Source organism: Schistocerca americana, chromosome 3, assembly GCF_021461395.2.
Source record: "Schistocerca americana isolate TAMUIC-IGC-003095 chromosome 3, iqSchAmer2.1, whole genome shotgun sequence".
Classification (NCBI taxonomy): domain Eukaryota; kingdom Metazoa; phylum Arthropoda; class Insecta; order Orthoptera; family Acrididae; genus Schistocerca; species Schistocerca americana.
Window position 1 is genome coordinate 459,646,050 of NC_060121.1, and position 18,487 is coordinate 459,664,536.

At 38.9% G+C, this 18,487-nt stretch overlaps 1 protein-coding gene across 1 annotated transcript in view; it reads right to left on the minus strand.

The window, feature by feature from the left end:
- LOC124607272 (ATP-dependent RNA helicase abstrakt) overlaps positions 1–18,487 on the minus strand; it is a 145,435-nt gene that overhangs the window by 48,549 nt on the left and 78,399 nt on the right. The gene's annotated exons all lie outside the window — the stretch shown is intronic.

Genomic DNA, 18,487 nt, shown 5'->3' on the forward strand with positions numbered 1-18,487 from the left:
TCACCAGATGGAAGATTTTTGGCATGGCTGGCTCTCCCAAGGCTACCAGCAGCTCTAACGGAATGTTGACTACTCCCAGGGCCTCGTTTTGACTCACTTCTTTCAATGTCTTGTCAAATTCTTCATGCAGTATATCATCTCCCTGCTCATCTTGCTGTACATCCTCTCCCATATCCATAACATTGCCCTCAAATACATCTCCCTTGAATAGATCCTCTATACACTCCTTGCACCTTTCTGCTTTCCCTTCTTTGCTTAGGGCTGGTTTCCCACCTGAGCTATTGATATTCATACGGCTGTTTCTCTTTTCTCTAAAAGTCTAATTTTTCTGTAGGCCACACTGCCACACTGAGGCAACAGTGGTGTAATCCAATTCTTGTATCTCTTATTGTTTCTTGTGAAATGCCTCTTCAAAGTGGTGGATCATTGTGTTAATAAATGTGTTAATTTTTTTTGTTGACATCACAGACTCCTTACATTTCTGTCCACTTTTCTTTACTTAAAAGGCGCTGAATTTGTTTAAGTTACCTTCAGTGAAATACCTTTGTAAATTTTTGGATGGTATTGGATGAGAGATATCTTTATTTACTTCAGCTTTGTGGCCACTGAGTACCGCATTATATACGTTTTTCTGGTGTTGGGCTATTTATTTTAATTTACCATAATTTGGTCTACAGCTGTCTCAGATGTAAATCAAGACGGCACCAAGTGAAATTTTTTTGTGCAAATATGTCTCAGTTACTTTAAAAAATGGTACTGATGCTTGTAAAATCTGCATAAAAAAGGTGAAAAGAGTTGCACTGTGTGTCCATTGTAAGTACTGATACCATGACAAATGTTTAAAAGTAAATCTGATACATACAAAAAAGGAATGGGACTGTATATGTGGTCAAAAAAAAAAGTGTCACAAAAACGAAATTACAAACATGCTTAAGTCAAAAGAAAAAATAATAAGTGTGCTACCATAAGATAAATACAAAATATTAAGAACTTCTCATACAGTACCTAATTGGAATCATCACCTAGCCCAAGACAATGTTGCTGTTAACAGTAGTTTCACACAGAAAACATGGCTATATACCAAACAAACTTGCAACAAAACACTGCATGTAAGCACAGCCCCAGTAATACCACTATCAAATAAATTCTTGGCAGCAGAACCTGACTGTGGTACAACAACAAACACAGGCGAACCAAAAATCAATGACAAAACTTCTGACAGAGAGTCAAAAAAGAGCTTCCCAATGCAAAAATGCACCAAAGGTCTACTCCTGTATGCCAACAGTTCTAACGGTCTTCGGACGACAGAAGAGACAGTTTGTAACTGGGGTGCAAAACTCACACGTCTCTCGCAGTTGACTCACGTATTGTGTGGAGCTGATCTTCTTCTCGGGTCAGATGGCTGTGTCGATCTGCACAAACTCTTCTTCTCTGAAGGCTACAGCTGGTTAATGGAATTTCAAAACGGACTTCTTTTGTACTCTTGAAATGATTCTACACTCTCAGAATACTTCTGTTCAACTCTGTTATATTTTCATCTACACAATAAAACAACTTCACAAGTTTCACACAAGCTTTCAACTCTTGTGAGTCAACCCCATCTTGGACCATTAGAAACAAACAGATACAATTGTACTATGTTTGGTTTAATAACCACTATAAAACCAGTTCTTGCTTCTCGCAAGTCCAAAGCCAGAAAGTCAAATGTAAGTGTCTTTAGTTCAATACATAATTCATTCGTTCACAACAATACTGTCATTACACTGTGAAGTAACAGTGTGTGCTTGCTTCTTGTACTGGACATACAGCTTCTCAGGTGCATGCTGCAAACACTTGTCTGCGCCGATTGACTGCCACTATTGCCGTATTCTCCCGATAGGCAGCCATTCTGCACACACAGAAACCAGTGGCGAGGTAGACACATCTCCACTCTCTCATCCTTATACTTAAAATATAGGGCATTCGAGATGGTGGAAAGCCGAGCGTCTCTATAATTTACACTGAAATTCTCGAGGCACTACATATCCCTCCCCTTAGCTCAAACATGCGTTATTTTATACATACTCATTATGTACAATTACATACAATAATTCTTTATCTTTTAACAATGCATCTCATTCTACTAACACCCATGCATATTTTACCACAATTATAATACATGACCCTTTCAATCCATGTTGGAGTTAGCTCTGTTTTCTATTCCTCTTCCAATCATAAATTACAGGTGTACATAATATTCTGCTGCTTCATTCTTACTTCCCGTACTACTTTTTCTAAGTATGTACTTATTCATTATCTATTGCAATCTGGAGGAACTCTGGGTAGAATAAAAAGTGTTCCCTTCTTGGATATTTGCAAACCCGAAACTTAATGAGGCTTTTTATGCACAGAATTCAAACTTACCAGACTCATCCCTTTAAACATGTGACTTCTGTCATGATACTGTCCTTTTTCCCTTTATGAACAGTACCTATATCTTACATGGATTGATCCTAAGAGTACCCTTTCTCCTTCCGTCTTGGTAGGTATGCACCTTTCTTGTTTCTATCTTCCTATGGTACAGGTCAATCCCCTTCTTGGTGTCCCTGTCTGAGGAGTATAGGTCAGCCTCTCATAGGTCTGCCTATCCGCCCTTTTTCTCATCCACTAAATGTCGAGTGCACCCTCTATATCCTTCTTGAATAGGCCTCCTGGTTCATTGCCCTAACATCCATCTTTATGCATACTATACTTAAATATTCTCTGGTAAAATTACAAATCTACTTTACACTCATATTACACTTTCTAATACTTCATCTTATACCACTGAGTCCTCTTTCACTCCTCACTTTTACTATACAAACAGATATCAAGTCCACACATAGTAGATGCTGTGTCTACCTGTATTTACTACCTCCCGGTAGATACTATTCCCTTTCTCAAAGGACTAGCATGGCACATGTAAATATTTTTGAGAGAGACAAAAAAAAAAAAAAAAAAAAAAAAAAAAATAATGATGCAGAACCATCACATATCAACAATGTAATATGTGCATCGACTCAAATGTATATACATCTTTATTCCCATACATCCCTTGGCGGTTCTGGGATCACTTTAAGTTCCCAATTCGTAATTCTTCTGTTTGTGTTTAAGTATATCTTTGTGTGTATGTAGATATGTGTTCGTGTCTCCTGATTCTTCGGCCTACTTATATGAAATAAGTTGAAGGTTATTGGAAACCACAGAAAAGAGAAGGAGAAGTATATGCATATGGAAAGAGGGAAAGATAGATAGGTACTCAACAGAGAAGTAAGAAATGAAAAGTAGAGAGGGTTCTAAGATCAAAAAGAAAAAGAAGATAGCCCCAAAGACAGGAAACCCTTCCCACCCCCTTCCCCAGGATCCCTACTTCACCAGTACTTGAGTGAGAAGCCGGAGGATGTTGTTGTTGTTGTTGTTGTTGTGGTTTGATGCAGCTCTCCATGCTACTCTATCCTGTGCAAGCTTCTTCATCTCCCAGTACCTACTGCCACCTACATCCTTCTGAATCTGTTTAGTGTATTCATCTCTTGGTCTCCCTCTACGATTTTTACCCTCCACGCTGCCCTCCAATACTAAATTGGTGATCCCTTGATGCCCCAGAACATGTCCTACCAACCGATCCCTTCTTCTAGTCACATTGTGCCACAAACTTCTCTTCTCCCCAAATCCTATTCAATACCTCCTCATTAATTATATGATCTACCCATCTAATCTTCAGCATTCTTCTATAGCATCACATTTTGAAAGCTTCTATTCTCTTCTTGTCCAAACTAGTTATTGTCCATGTTCCACTTCCATACATGGCTACGCTCCATACAAATACTTTCAGAAACGACTTCCTGACACTTACATCTATACTCGATGTTAACAGATTTCTCTTCTTCAGAAACGCTTTCCTTGCCATTGCCAGTCTACATTTTATATCCTCTCTTCTTTGACCATCATCAGTTATTTTGCTCCCCAAATAGCAAAACTCCTTTACTACTTTAAGTGTCTCATTTCCTAATCTAATTCCCTCAGCATCACCCGACTTAATTCGACTACATTCCGTTATCCTCATTTTGCTTTTATTGGTGTTCATCTTATACCCTCCTTTCATGATACAGTCCATTCCGTTCAACTGCTCTTCCAAGTCCTTTGCTGTTTCTGACAAAATTACAATGTCATCAGCGAACCTCAAAGTTTTTATTTCTTCTCCATGGATTTTAATACCTACTCCGAATTTTTCTTTTGTTTCCTTCACTGCTTGCTCAATATACAGATTGAATAACATCGGGGATAGGCTACCTCACTCCCTTCCCAACCACTGCTTCCCTTTCATGCCCCTTGACTCTTATAACTGCCATCTGGTTTTTTTTCCATTCGTCTGTAAAGAATCTGCGTTAGTATGTTGGAAGTATGATGTTAAATGTCTCCCACAGAACGGACATTCTCACCTTCACCTTTGAAGCCCCCAAAGAAAAATCTTAGCAACACCTAAGGAACGGCAAATGGTGAACGATCAGTTACACTTGTCTGTGAGGGTTGTCTGAAGGTGGGGTGTGTGCCTAGTGTTAGTCATGTTTGTACTTACACAACCCACCCCTTCCAAAATCGATACAAACCCTCCCCATTTACACCACTTTACACAAAAGGTATAAAATATTCTATAAAAATAGAAAATTATACACTACAATCAGTTGTCTAGTTATAAATTATGTGTTATGTAAGGTTTCATACAAATTTCCATTTTCTATTAATCTAATATTTCTTGGTAGCTCTCAAAGAACAGCTTAGGCAAAACTAAGACCTAACTATACTCTGATACTGGGATTCGAGATGCTCGCTGACTAGAGCGGAGCGCATGGGTGACTTAAATACTCTCTTCTAACTCTACGTTGATGTCGGGATTGAACGCTAACTAGAGCTGAGCATGCTGTCGACTTACATCTACATTGGGCACTAATTGTTATGGATGTAACTGCAGATATATCAAATCGGAATCCAACTGCATTTAGAGAGCATATTATGAGATCACTAATAGATTCTTCAGTCTTGACTCGATATAACAACACAATTTATTCAGTTGATTACATAACGTGGACTAGAATCATACGTAACCCGTAACCCCTTTGAGACCACGAATAGTGATACGATCACCTATTGCTATGACTACAATAACCAGTATGGCCTTCATATTAGGGATTTGCAGCAGCCACTGCTTGTCAGTTAAGTAAAATAAGGATGGAGAAGCAATAGGACCATAGGGTAGTATAAGAATGCTATTACAGTTTGATATTTGAAGGGAATTCGATGCAAGAAAAGTAACTTCAGGAGGAACACTGAAAACAACTCAGGAGCCAGTGGTCATCACTCCGCCCATTAACACAGAACGTTAACATCCCTGGGGGACAGATGTGACTCCACCCGGATCCCATGGTTCTGACATTAACCTCACTCGATTGCTTATGGACCAATATTTCTCATTAAATTTTATGTGAAAGTCTCCCCGCAACAAAACAACTACAATTTTAAAAGGAAGCACAACATTAAGTAAAGTTATTCTATGTTCTAATCTGTCCTGGACAAGTTTGAATTCTTTCCATGAGTCATCTCTAACATTGCTATTATCAGTAAGTCTGGAGAAAGCAACAGTCGAAATGTTTCCGGAGATTATACTCTCGGTAATATCTCAATGTATAATTATCTCAAAAGGTTCCGCCAGACTACTTACATTTATCATGTCAAAGGCGGCTAATTTTTCCCTGACATTCCGTTCTACATTATTTACTCGTGAACCGACAGCTCATGTAGTAACGGCTCGTATACTAACACCTGGAATTTTCAATTGAATATTTGATACTACATCCTTATTTCCTGTCTTACAGAATTAAATATAACATTACATACATTTTCACAAGATTCCAATTTTTCATTAAGCTTGGGTTCTTTATTATTACTTTTCACATCAAATTCTAGTTTCTTTGTAAAATTCCGAAATCACTCATTCTGTCTATGGTTAGATTCAGTAAATAGTTGATTAACATGAGTATTCAAAGAACTAGTGAGTCCACTCTTTAAATCTAACTTCAGATATTCTACCTTATCATTTAAAGAGTCCAATCCAGTCTTAAATAAAACTATACTCGCTACTTGACCGTTCAAGGTTTCACTCTGAGCATTTAAACTAGAATGTACCTAAACGTATTTCTCTCCTTAGAGCTTCATTCCGAGCATTTAATTTTTCACTTAAGACTGGCTGTATCAGCCTCCTGGTCATCCAACTTAGCACTTTGGTCATATAATCTAGCATTTAGTTCTTGTCACTGGTTATCTAATTAAAGGCTTAGTGCTTTAATTAAATTTGCTACCTCAGTCAGGCCTGGCATTTCTTTTGTTACAGTCATTGCCATGGCTGGCTCTGAAGTTTGTTGCTGTTCTTGAACCATAATTTTATGGATCTTGGACCTAGTAATCATCTAAAGAAAATTAATCACTGAATACAATAACTACACTAAGAGTTTACCATGCACAGTTCCTTCAACTTCACCAAACAATTATTGTTTTTCGCTCACCCGGCATAGAGTTCAAGCTACGTTGGTGCGCAGATGTATAATCAGTGTGGGTGGACAGCACTGGCGCCAGCAGCGTCGGACATTGGCTTCAGTGTCGACGGCGGAGAGTGGACACAGAGTCAGCACCGGTGAGCAGCAGCTGGTGCAGTCGACATCGGTGGCTGGTTACAGCATTGGCGTGATGTACGTGTGTGAAGACTGCTTACTCTCCACACCCGACCTTCTTATTCGAAAAATTGAGGTCTTCTCTCCATTTCTCTCCACTATTACTTTCTCACGTCTTTTACAGCATTGCACTCACAACTTTCTTCCCTTTGTTCATTGGAATCAATACGATTACTGGAAGCAGTTCTTGTATGTTGTTAGGCTTGGTTGCTATGGCGATGCATAATATCTTCTTTCCATTTCTGTCTTTAAATTCCTGTTTTACTCGGGTCCTGTCACGTAGGTTGCCATGTTCTGACAGTCTTCAGATGACAGGAGAGAGAGTGTGTAACTGGGGTGCAAAACTCACACGTCTCTCGCAGTTGACTCACGTATTGTGTGGAGCTGATCTTCTTCTCGGGTCAGATGGCTGTGTCGATCTTCACAAACTCTTCTTCTCAGAAGGCTACAGCTGGTTAATGGAATTTCAAAACGGACTTCTTCTCTACTCTTGAAATGATTCTATACTCTCAGAATACTTTTGTTCAACTCTGTTATATTTTCATCTCCACAATAAAACAACTTCACAAGTTTCACACAAGCTTTCAACTCTTGTGAGTCAACCCCATCTTGGACCTTTAGAAACTAACAGATACAATTGTACTATGTTTGGTTTAATAACAACTATAAAACCAGTTCTTGCTTCTCGCAAGTCCAACACCAGAAAGTCAAATGTAAGTGTCTTTAGTTCAATACATAATTCATTTGTTCACAACAATACTGTCATTACACTGTGAAGTAACAGAGTGTGCTTGCTTCTTGTACTGGAAATACAGCTTCTCAGGTGCGCGTTGCAAACACTTGTGTGCGCCGATCGACCGTCACTTTTGCCGTATTCTCCCGATACACATCCATCCTGCACACACAGAAACCAGGGGCGAGGTAGACACATCTCCATTCTCTCACCCTCGTACTTGAAATATCAGGTGTTCAAGACAGTGGAAAGCCAAGTGTCTCTAGAATTTACACCGAAATTCTCGAGGCACTACACAGTCATGGAAAAGAATTAACTGCACACTTTTATGAAAATATATGTCCAAAGCATTCCATTCTTGTGAAACGAAAGACCTAGTTATCTCACACAAATGAAGGCTACTTGAGCTGAGAAGCTCAAACATGGTTGTCTTCTCTGTTCCACATCGACCTGACTTGCCCATCTGGTTGTGTGTATATAAAGAGGTGTGAAGTGCAAATAAACAGGTCCTAAATGCATTTGTACGAGATTCAAAAATGTACACTGTCAACTTAAGCTGCGTAGGAAGAAGATTCCACACATCCCATGGCTTACATCTTAACAGACTAGGGGAGCACTTAGTTATAACACAGATCCAAGAAGTAGTTAACAGCAAACTGAATGTACAGTGTTGTGCTACAGAGGCCATCCCTCTCAAAGATAAAATTAACGAATACTTGGGAGAAACATCCATGAAATTCCAGGTCAGTAAAACAATACATCGGCAGGACAAGAGCAATGTTCTTTAAGGCAATAAAACCTTCCACCAATGCAACACCAGACACAAGTGTATGTGTTTCATATGTGCCTCAAACAGAGTTCAGTCCGCTAGAGAATAATTTATCACTTTTGTATTATAATGTATAGGTTTTGGGAAACAAAATAGACGCTTTTGAATCATTTATCACAGGACTATCGCCACATGTAGTAATAGTTACAGAACGCCAGAAAACAGTGGACAACATTCAGTATTGCAGATTATAAGGCCACAACCTAGCTATGTTCTACTGTAAAACACATAATAAAGGTGTTGGTGTTGCCATCCATTCAAGAAAATGTAAGTTCATAACCACCATAGAAAAAGTGCTATGGGGGAATAATTTCTGTGATGACAAATATTTTGAAATTGCAGTTCTTAAACTCACATTTTGCACTGTGCCTTTCTATGCCATAGGTGTATATAGATCCCCCTGTGAAATTCTGATGCTTTTCTGAAATCACATGATGGAGTTTTAAGAAAATTTATGTCAGGTTGTAGAAGTGTAAATGTTGTCATACTGGGAGATCTGAACATCAACATTTTACAAGATGGTCAGGAAAGCAAACATTTTACAGATTGTATCCTGTCTTTTGGGGCTAAAGATCTTGAACAAGCACCTGCCAGAAGAGCTAACACACATAGTAGTTCAATGGATCATGTTATTACAAATTATGACCACATCATCTCAACAAACGTCATGAACGGTCACCTTTCTGCCAACAAATACGAGGTTCAGATAATGTTTCGAAGACTTGCTGGTCAAATGTAAATAAAATCAGAAACAATGAAACAGAAACTAAAATTAATAATGTAAATTAACTGTAAATAATGATGATATCTCTGATACCCTTCTATTCAGCAATATTTTCAATAATTACTTCATAGATACTGTCAAAAATAATGTCTCTCTGAAACAGGATATACCATATGAAACAGGATATACCATAAAATGAGGTGAATCCTATCAGGTGGTGTCAATCCAACCATTTACTGGTTTTCCCATGTTTGGATAACTGAGCACAGCATTTTAACAATTACATTGCAGCTGACAATTGTCGTGAATTCTTGACTAATCTATCAACAACAATGGCGTGTTGGAATGCGTGCAACCAGCAAATTGCATTGTCAGTAGGTGTGCGATTCTTGTGCTGCATTTGTGTAGTCAACACAACAGTGCGGAAACTTCTGCTGGTGCCTGTTACTTCTGAAGTGTAACTACTAAGTTGCAGAATTATTGCTTGCATACAAACGTGTTAAGTGATACAGTTTTGTTTTTTGTTCACTGCTAATACTGCTTAGTCACTACGCAGGCCTAATCACAAATTTGCATTTTTATAGGGTGAATCTGATCATGCGAGTATACCAAAGGATACTGGGACCAACACAGAAATCTAACTACAAACCAGAATTTCTTCTAAATACGATGAAAGCTGTCAAATCAGGAAAATTAAGTATCCAAGACGCTTCAGAGCAATACACAGTTCCATATACCACATTAAATGACAAACTCAAGGAAGGTACAAATACAAAAGAGGCGGCCAAACAGCGTTCCAAAAGTGAGGAAAAAAGCCTGGTTGAAGGATTATTGTGTTGTGCAAAATGGGGGTTTCCTATGAGGAATAATGATGTTAGGGACACTGCACAGGCATATCTCAATCGAGCAGGGAGGACTGAAAAAAGATTTTGTGACAATCAACAGGGCACGAGTGGGTAAAATCTTTTCTGAAAAGAAATAAAGAGCTAATGATTAGAGTAAGCGAAAATGTGAAGAGGTCAAAGGCAGCAGTTACCTGAGAAACAGTGACTGATTATTTTAAAAACCTTTATGTGACCTTGGGTGGTGACTGTCCCTCCAACATTATAAACTATGACGCAACAAACTTTTGTGACAATCTTAGACAATTGAAAGTAATAGTAAAGCGAGGCATCAGACATCGTGAAATGTTTCTAAGTGAAGTATTAGCGCGATGATAGCAGCAGCTGCCAACTGCTCAGTCCTCCTACCATACATTGCTTATACGGCAAAACACTTCTATGATACTTGGACTGAAGGGGGCATAACAGGTGCAGCTTCTAATAGAAATCGAAATTGTTGGTTTGACCTAAGAATGTTTGAATCATGGTTTGTTGAAATTGTCTTATGTTTTGCCCAGAAATTAGAGGGATATAAAGTGATTATAGGTAACAATCTCTCGAGTCATCTGCCATATAACGTGATTAAACTGTGCCAGGAACAGGACATTAAATTTGTGCTTCTACCACGTAATTCTACTCATTTGTGTCAGCCATGTGATGTGGCCTTTTTTTAGACCTTTAAAACTTGCTTGCAGAAATGTGCTAGATGATTGGAAAAGGAAGTTTAGAGGAGTGCTGCCGAAACCAAAATTTCCTACGTTGTTGAAAAAACATTTGAAAATATAGCTATCAAATCCAATCCAAATGTAATATCTGCATTCAGAAAAGCAGGACTTTTTCCTTTCTGTCCCGATAAAGTCATTTCACAGATTCCAGAAGCAACTGATAACAATGCACATGGCACCAGCTCATCAGAAGTTTCTTGGGCAGCAGCAGCCTTCCAAATGCAACTGAAACAAGTTCGCTCTAATGAAACAAAAGGAAAGCAGTGCCAAGCAAAGCATTTAGCATTAACTCCACGGTAAGGAACTGCCATCAGAGACTTCAATGAAAATGATAGTGATGGGGCTGCAACCAGAACATCTAACCCTGATCTAAAACAGCATGAGTCAAATGAAAATGAAGAAATGAACAAGGAGAAGGATAAAGATTGGCTGAATTTAAAAGAAACTGATTTAACCGTAGTAAAATTTCCTACGAAAAAAGGTTCAGGTTTTTTATTGGTAAAACTGAAAGCATCTCTAATGACACGTTGTTGTTGTTGTTGTGGTCTTCAGTCCAGAGACTGGTTTGATGCAGCTCTCCATACTACTCTATCCTGTGCAAGCTTCTTCATCTCCCAGTACCTACTGCAACCATCATCCTTCTGAATTTGCTTAGTGTATTCATCTCTTGGTCTCCCTCTACGATTTTTACCCTCCACACTGCCCTCCAATACTAAATTGGTGATCCCTTGATGCCTTAAATTTTCTAACTTACCTGCCTGATTAAGGGATCTGACATTCCACGCTCCAATCCATAGAACACCAGTTTTCTTTCTCCTGATAACGACATCCTCCTGAGTAGTCCCCGCCCGGAGATCCGAATGGGGGACTATTTTACCACCGGAATATTTTACCCAAGAGCACGCCATCATCATTTAACTATACAGTAAAGCTGCATGCCCTCGGGAAAAATTACGGCCATAGTTTCCCCTTGCTTTCAGCCGTTCGCTGTACCAGCACAGCAAGGCTGTTTTGGTTGTGTTACTTACTGATTTTGTTCTTGCATACAAAACACAATGGTGATCAGGTGATCAGATTCGCCCCAACTGAGGAGGTGAAACCGATCAACAATTAACTTAAAATAATAACAACAATTATAAACAAAAATTAATGTAATACACGAATATATCATTATCAAGGTTGTGAAATTAACATACTGAATTTTTATTCTGATATGGATGAAATTTTTAAAAAGAACTGCCATTTTTGATCAGATTCGCCTCATTTTACAGTACAGCACACATCTGAGTCCAGCCAACAAACAGAACTGCAGTATACTACAGGCAGTAAGCACTTATGACATTCTGCAGCTTATTGATAGCCTCAGAAACAAAAAAGTCAGTAAGATTAGATGAAATTTCTCCATATCTATTGAAGAAATGCAAACATGAATTAATGAAACAACTAGTTGATCTAATAAACTGTGTTCTTGAAGATGGTGTGTTCTCTGACAAGTTGAAACTGGCTATAGTTTCACCTATACACAAAAAAGTGGAAATAAAGCATGTACGGAATTACAGACATATTGCCCTTGATGTGTTGGTAAATGTGCCAACACCTTATAGATAGAGGCGGCCGAAATGCACGCTATCTAAGGCAGACGGGCGTGAATTCTGGAACACGATAAGTAGTGAATTCTCATAAGAAAAGTATGCAGCTCCTCGAATACTTATCTTTTATTCTTTGATGTGAATACAGCATTCTTGATGAGACATTTCATATGATAACTATCAAACTATGTAAGGCTAATGGCGCCTTGCTAGGTCGTAGTCATGGACTTAGCTGAAGGCTATTCTAACTGTCTCTCGGCAAATGAGAGAAGGCTTCGTCAGTGTAGTCGCTAGCAAAGTCGTCGTACAACTGGGGCGAGTGCTATTCCGTATCTCGAGACCTGCCTTGTGGTGGCGCTCGGTCTGCGATCACACAGTGGCGACACGCGGGTCCGACATGTACTAAATGGACCGCGGCCGATTTAAGCTACCACCTAGCACATGTGGTGTCTGGCGGTGACACCACAGCCCTAATCTCAACTTTCAGCAAACTAATAGAGAAAATAATACTGAAAAAATCCTGGAACATTACAACAATGCTGACATATTAAGTGATTTCCCACATGGTTTCAGAAGAGGTCGAAGTACCACGTCAGCAGCAGTACAATTTGTCCATCATGTATTTGAAAAAATAAATAAAAAATCCCAAGCAGCAAGAATATTCCTAGACCTCTCAGGACTTTTGACAGAGTACATCATGACGTGCTCTTATCAGAAATTGCGAAGAGTGGTGTCTTTGGAAAACTCATTTAAAAACATATTTAAAGGGTAGGCAGCAGTGCACGGAGATTATATACACTAATGGAAGAATACTGGAGAGAAGAAGGTTAAGTATTAGAAATATATATTCTGGTGTTCCTCAGGGCTCCATTTTAGGTCCAGTCCTCTTTATATGCTATGTAAATGATTTCCCAAGTTCTCTTGACAATAAGCAATTGATCACTATGTATGCAGACAATACATCTGGTTTCTGCTATTCAGACAGTGAGCCCAGCCTAGTTGAAGAGAGACATAACTTTACTGAAAAGATAGGAGCTCACTTTGAAAGAGACAACCAAAATGTAAACATAGAAAAAACTAATATTATTCATTTTAAACCAAGTGGCCCAAACAGACAATATGCTGTGATTGGGAAATTCTATCAAAAACCTGTACAGATCTACCAAAAGCCTGTACAGATTGCACATTCTTGGGTTTATGCATAGATGATCAACTTTCATGGAAGCAGCAAGCTGATTATGTCTATGAAAGATAACACCCAGTCTACAAGTATTACGAAGATCATCACCATATCTTAATTCTGAAACCCAAAGGAGTGTATACTGTGGATTAGTGTACCATTTATTGTCTTATGGAATAGTACTGTGGGGTGGGACATGCCAAACTAATGTGAAAAGGGTTTTCATACTGCAGAATTGAGCTTTGAGGATCATAGCAAAAGTAAAACATGGAACTTCTTGCAAACCCCTATTCTTTAGACACAATATTCTCTCAGTTTATGCCATGTACATACTAGAAACTATAATGCTAGTGAAAGAAGACACTAAAATCACAAAAGGAAACATAGATATTCACAACTATGAAACAAGGCATAGAAAAGACCTTCATATGGTTAACAGAAGATTAACTTTAACAGCAGAAAGCCCCTATATTTAAAGGAGCTGTTTTTAATAACTTGGTACCAAGTGAAGGTAGGATATTGACAGGGAATACTTTTAAAAAGCAAGTCAAGCAGTGGCTTATCCAAAAATGCCCTTATAATTTGAATTTATCATGAATTATAATGTAATAAGAATTAAGACGCCCAACATGACTGTCTACATGAAGGATCGCGTGTTGCTGGCAATTCTTTTTACAAGAATGGTGAATTTGTGTCAGCAGCACTGTGCAAGTCCTGGACACTCAGATGTATGAAAAAAGGTATTGGTTTGATGTCTGCTAAGGGTCTGGGAAAAATGATTACAAAATTCAAAAAGACAAATTCCTTTGAAGTGCAATGTGGCAGAGAGAAGAAAGCACTTGACTCTTCTTTCAAAGATATGGGCACAGCACTGCAGGAGTGGTTAAGTGGTGGTTGGCAAACATGCAATGAATGCAGAATTGCACAAACATTAGACACGCCTGAGAGCACAGTGCATAAAATCTTATGAAACACCTTGCATTGCTATCCATACAAAATCATCCATGTTCAGGTGTTGCTTCCTGGGACATGTCAACAAGACAAATGTTCATTCTGGAATTTCTTGCCCCCATGGAAGTGGACAATGAATGACCATGGAACATTCCGTGGGCAGACAAAGCCCATTTACATATCCAAGGTTATTTCAAAATGCAATATAGGCAATGGAAAATCCACATGCATATCAACCAGTGCTACTACATTCTGCAAAGGTAACTGCGTGGTGCCAGTTGACAACATATTTTATCACAGGGCCATATTTTTTCAAGGAGATGACTCCTGTGGATCCAGTTACTTGTACTGTCACTGGTAAATGCTATGAGTCTTTTGCCCACCAATGTCATTCTAACCCTTCAATAGCGTGCGATCATTTTATGTATGAAGGCTCTCCCCTCTGCACATTGCACAGCCAGTGAAGCGGTTGCTGCACAGGCATTTTGGAAATGCTAGATTTATCAGGCATTGTTTCCCTATAGCCTGGTCATCCTGATCTTAATTCGTGTGACCTATGGCTGTGGGATCATCTGAAAAATGTTTGTGTACAGTGCTCCAACTATGATCGTAGCTGAATTGAAGGCATGCAGTGCAACACATTCTGAACATGACCCTCAAGACACTCCGATATGTTGTGGAACGTGCTGTTTCTATATTTCAACTTGTGGCAGAAAACAGTGGACAACATACGGAACAACAATTAGAAACCAATGTCATTTTGCTTTTTATGTAGTCTTTGGCCCCAGGACAATTAAAAACCGATGTCATTGTGCTTTTTATGTGGTTTTTGGCCTCAGAACAATTAAAAACCAATTATTCCCATCTGATGTGGTATGACCTTGCCTTGTTGGATGGTCTTACCTACCTAACAGTGCCACAACTGTTGACTCCTGAACTTGTGCTGTCATGCACATTGGACAGTATGGATGGTGTAACATGCAACTCAAACCACAGCCGTTATATTGTGAATCATCTGTCACTTATAGTCAATCCCATTTATGCTAAGATGCTTACAGTACCATCTATTGGTGGAATTTTTGTTTGCTTTTTTTGTTCCAAGTTGTTCCCATGTGTCAATAACATGCTGTTCAAATTTGATGTCATTCTGAGCAGTGGTTCTCTATCTACAGTGTTTTGGAACTGAAACTTTAATTATGAACACACTGTATGTTATTAAGGATGCAGCAGTTAAAAATTTCCTTGTAGATTTTTGAGGAAAAATACAATCAGGCAAAGAAAACTCATAAACCTGAAATTGCTAACCTAAGGAGGCAGATTAACAGCAACACAATAGAAACAGTCTGACAACACAAGCGAAACATCTTGGGAACTAACTGTCCAAGTACTGCAAAGGTCCCACGAATATGAATACACACCCACTCTGCATAACACATGACAGTCACATTGTGAAAAACCTAAATACTACTTATAATATTTTTAATAATTATTTCACCTCTATTAATCAACCAACACATATTATAGATGCACAGGCACAAGTCACTTCACTCAGTGTACTGACTTTGAATTTATGGAACTAGATGAGCAGGAAGTTTTTAAGGCAACACACATACCAAAGAAAAAATCCACCTAGATGGTATAGCATATCCAGTGCAGTTCAAAAGTTTTACCAGCCTGATTAGTTGCAGCAATAGAGAAAATATGTATTCATCTGTTCTAAAAATGAATGCTGTGAAACCATTGTACAAAAAGGGATGTAAGGACAATGTCTTCACCTACAGACCAATTTAATTAATTTCCACCTTCAGTAACATATTTGAAAGTATTATCCCGTCCTAGCTAAGTGACTTTTTCACAAAAAAGGAACTGCTTGCAGATTCTCAGCATGGCCTTTGAAAAAGAGCTAAGTGTGGCACAGCAGTTACATGGTTCTTCTATGCAGTGTACTGTCTGTTAGACCAGAGGATGCAGACTGCAGGTATATTTTTAGACCTGAAAAAAGCATCCAAGACAGTAAACCATAGGCTACTTCTAAAAAAATTGAAGTCTTATTGTATCAGAGATCCAGTCACGAATCTTCTACTCACATACCTGTTTAACTTTAAGTAGTGCACCAAAGTGACATAGACACCGAATGAAAAAATTATAAACTTTCAATCCACTGGTGAAACTGTAATATAAGGTGTACCTCAGAAAACATTACACAATCTATCAATTCCCATATAATAAGTTGTGTAGATAACATCTCAGTCTTACTCTATAGTGGATAATGTAAGGAGTTAGAGTCTTTTGCTACTAGTTGTGTAATAGAAGTAACAAGGTACTTGAATGATCAGGGCTTCAAGGAGAACATCTCAGCAACAAACTGGGAGCTGTAAATTTGTTGATGACAATTTGTGGCATGCAAACCACATTAATTTTGTAGTGGAAAAGTACTGCCTTGCACCTCATTAGCCAGCTCCCAAAGATAGCTCCTTGGCAAACATTAAAAATAGTATACTATGGAACAACAATACATAACAATACTAATGTTATGTTCCATCCGGGATTTTCCATTGTTTGATACTATGGAAGAATTTAGCTATTTCTTAATTATGGGATTGAACTATGTGGCTGTGCAGCAGGCATCCACTTAAAATGGTACTGCTGTTGCAGAATGGAGCATAAGACACATGTGACAGGCCTTATAGATCCTTGTTGTGAAGTGACTGTACTGCACAAATACCTAACAATACATTATTATGTATAAGCATTTCAATTAGTTACGTTTTTATGAGCCAACTAATGGAATTTATCAAGTGCAGTGATGTACAGGGTCACAACACAAAAGTTAACTATTTTCAGAAAAGAAAATTAAAAATAAGAGATCAAATTCCATATATCAATTTAGCTTTATTTGGTTTAATGAACTACCAAGCTCTCAAAGAACATGTACAGCGAATGATATTGACCAAAACTAAAATCTTTTCTGACAGAATAATATTTATATTCATTCACTGAATTTGAAGACACTGACCGTAACATGAACCAGTAGAATACGAGGTGTAAAGTAATAAATGCATAAAATAGATATAAGATGCATCAAACATAGTATGTAACCCATTTTGTAAATGTATCATTGTCATACTATTATTTCTGATGTTTGAAAAAGCCACCATTGTGATGGCTCCCTGCAAATAAAATGTAAATAAATAAATAAGTCTCCAGAATGAGATTTTCACTCTGCAGCGGAGTGTGTGGTGATATGAAACTTCCTGGCAGATTAAAACTGTGTGCCCGACCGAGACTCGAACTCGGGACCTTTGCCTTTCGTGGGCAAGTGCTCTACCATCTGAGCTACCGAAGCACGACTCATGCCCGGTCCTCACAGCTTTACTTCTGCCAGTATCTCGTCTCCTACCTTCCAAACTTTACAGAAGCCCTCCTGCGAACCTTGCAAAACTAGCACTCCTGAAAGAAAGGATACTGCGGAGACATGGCTTAGCCACAGCCTGGGGGATGTTTCCAGAGTGAGATTTTCACTCTGCAGCAGAGTGTGCGCTGATATGAAACTTCCTGAAGTAAAGCTGTGAGGACCGGTCGTGAGTCGTGCTTCGGTATCTCAGATGGTAGAGCACTTGCCCGCGAAAGGCAAAGGTCCTGAGTTCGAGTCTCGGTCGGGCACACAGCTTTAATCTGCCAGGAAGTTTCATATCCGCGTACACTCCGCTGCAGAGTGAAAATCTCATTCTGGAAACATCCCCCAGGCTGTGGCTAAGCCATGTCTCCGCAGTATCCTTTTTTCAGGAGTGCTAGTTCTGCAAGGTTCGCAGGAAAGCTTCTGTAAAGTTTGGAAGGTAGGAGACAAGATACCGACAGAAGTAAAGCTGTGAGGACCGGGCGTGAGTCGTGCTTTGGTAGCTCAGGTGGTAGAGCACTTGCCCGTGAAAGGCAAAGGTCCCGAGTTCGAGTCTCGGTCGGGCACACAGTTTTAATCTACCAGGAAGTTTCAAATACATAAGTGTTTTTCTGGTGAGTTCATTCACCAACTGAAGCACATTATAAGATTTTACAAGACTGAGCAAAGTCTCCTTGTTTCTATTTTGGATGACAAAATCAATGTTAAAGTCACCACATATAATTACATCATGATTCC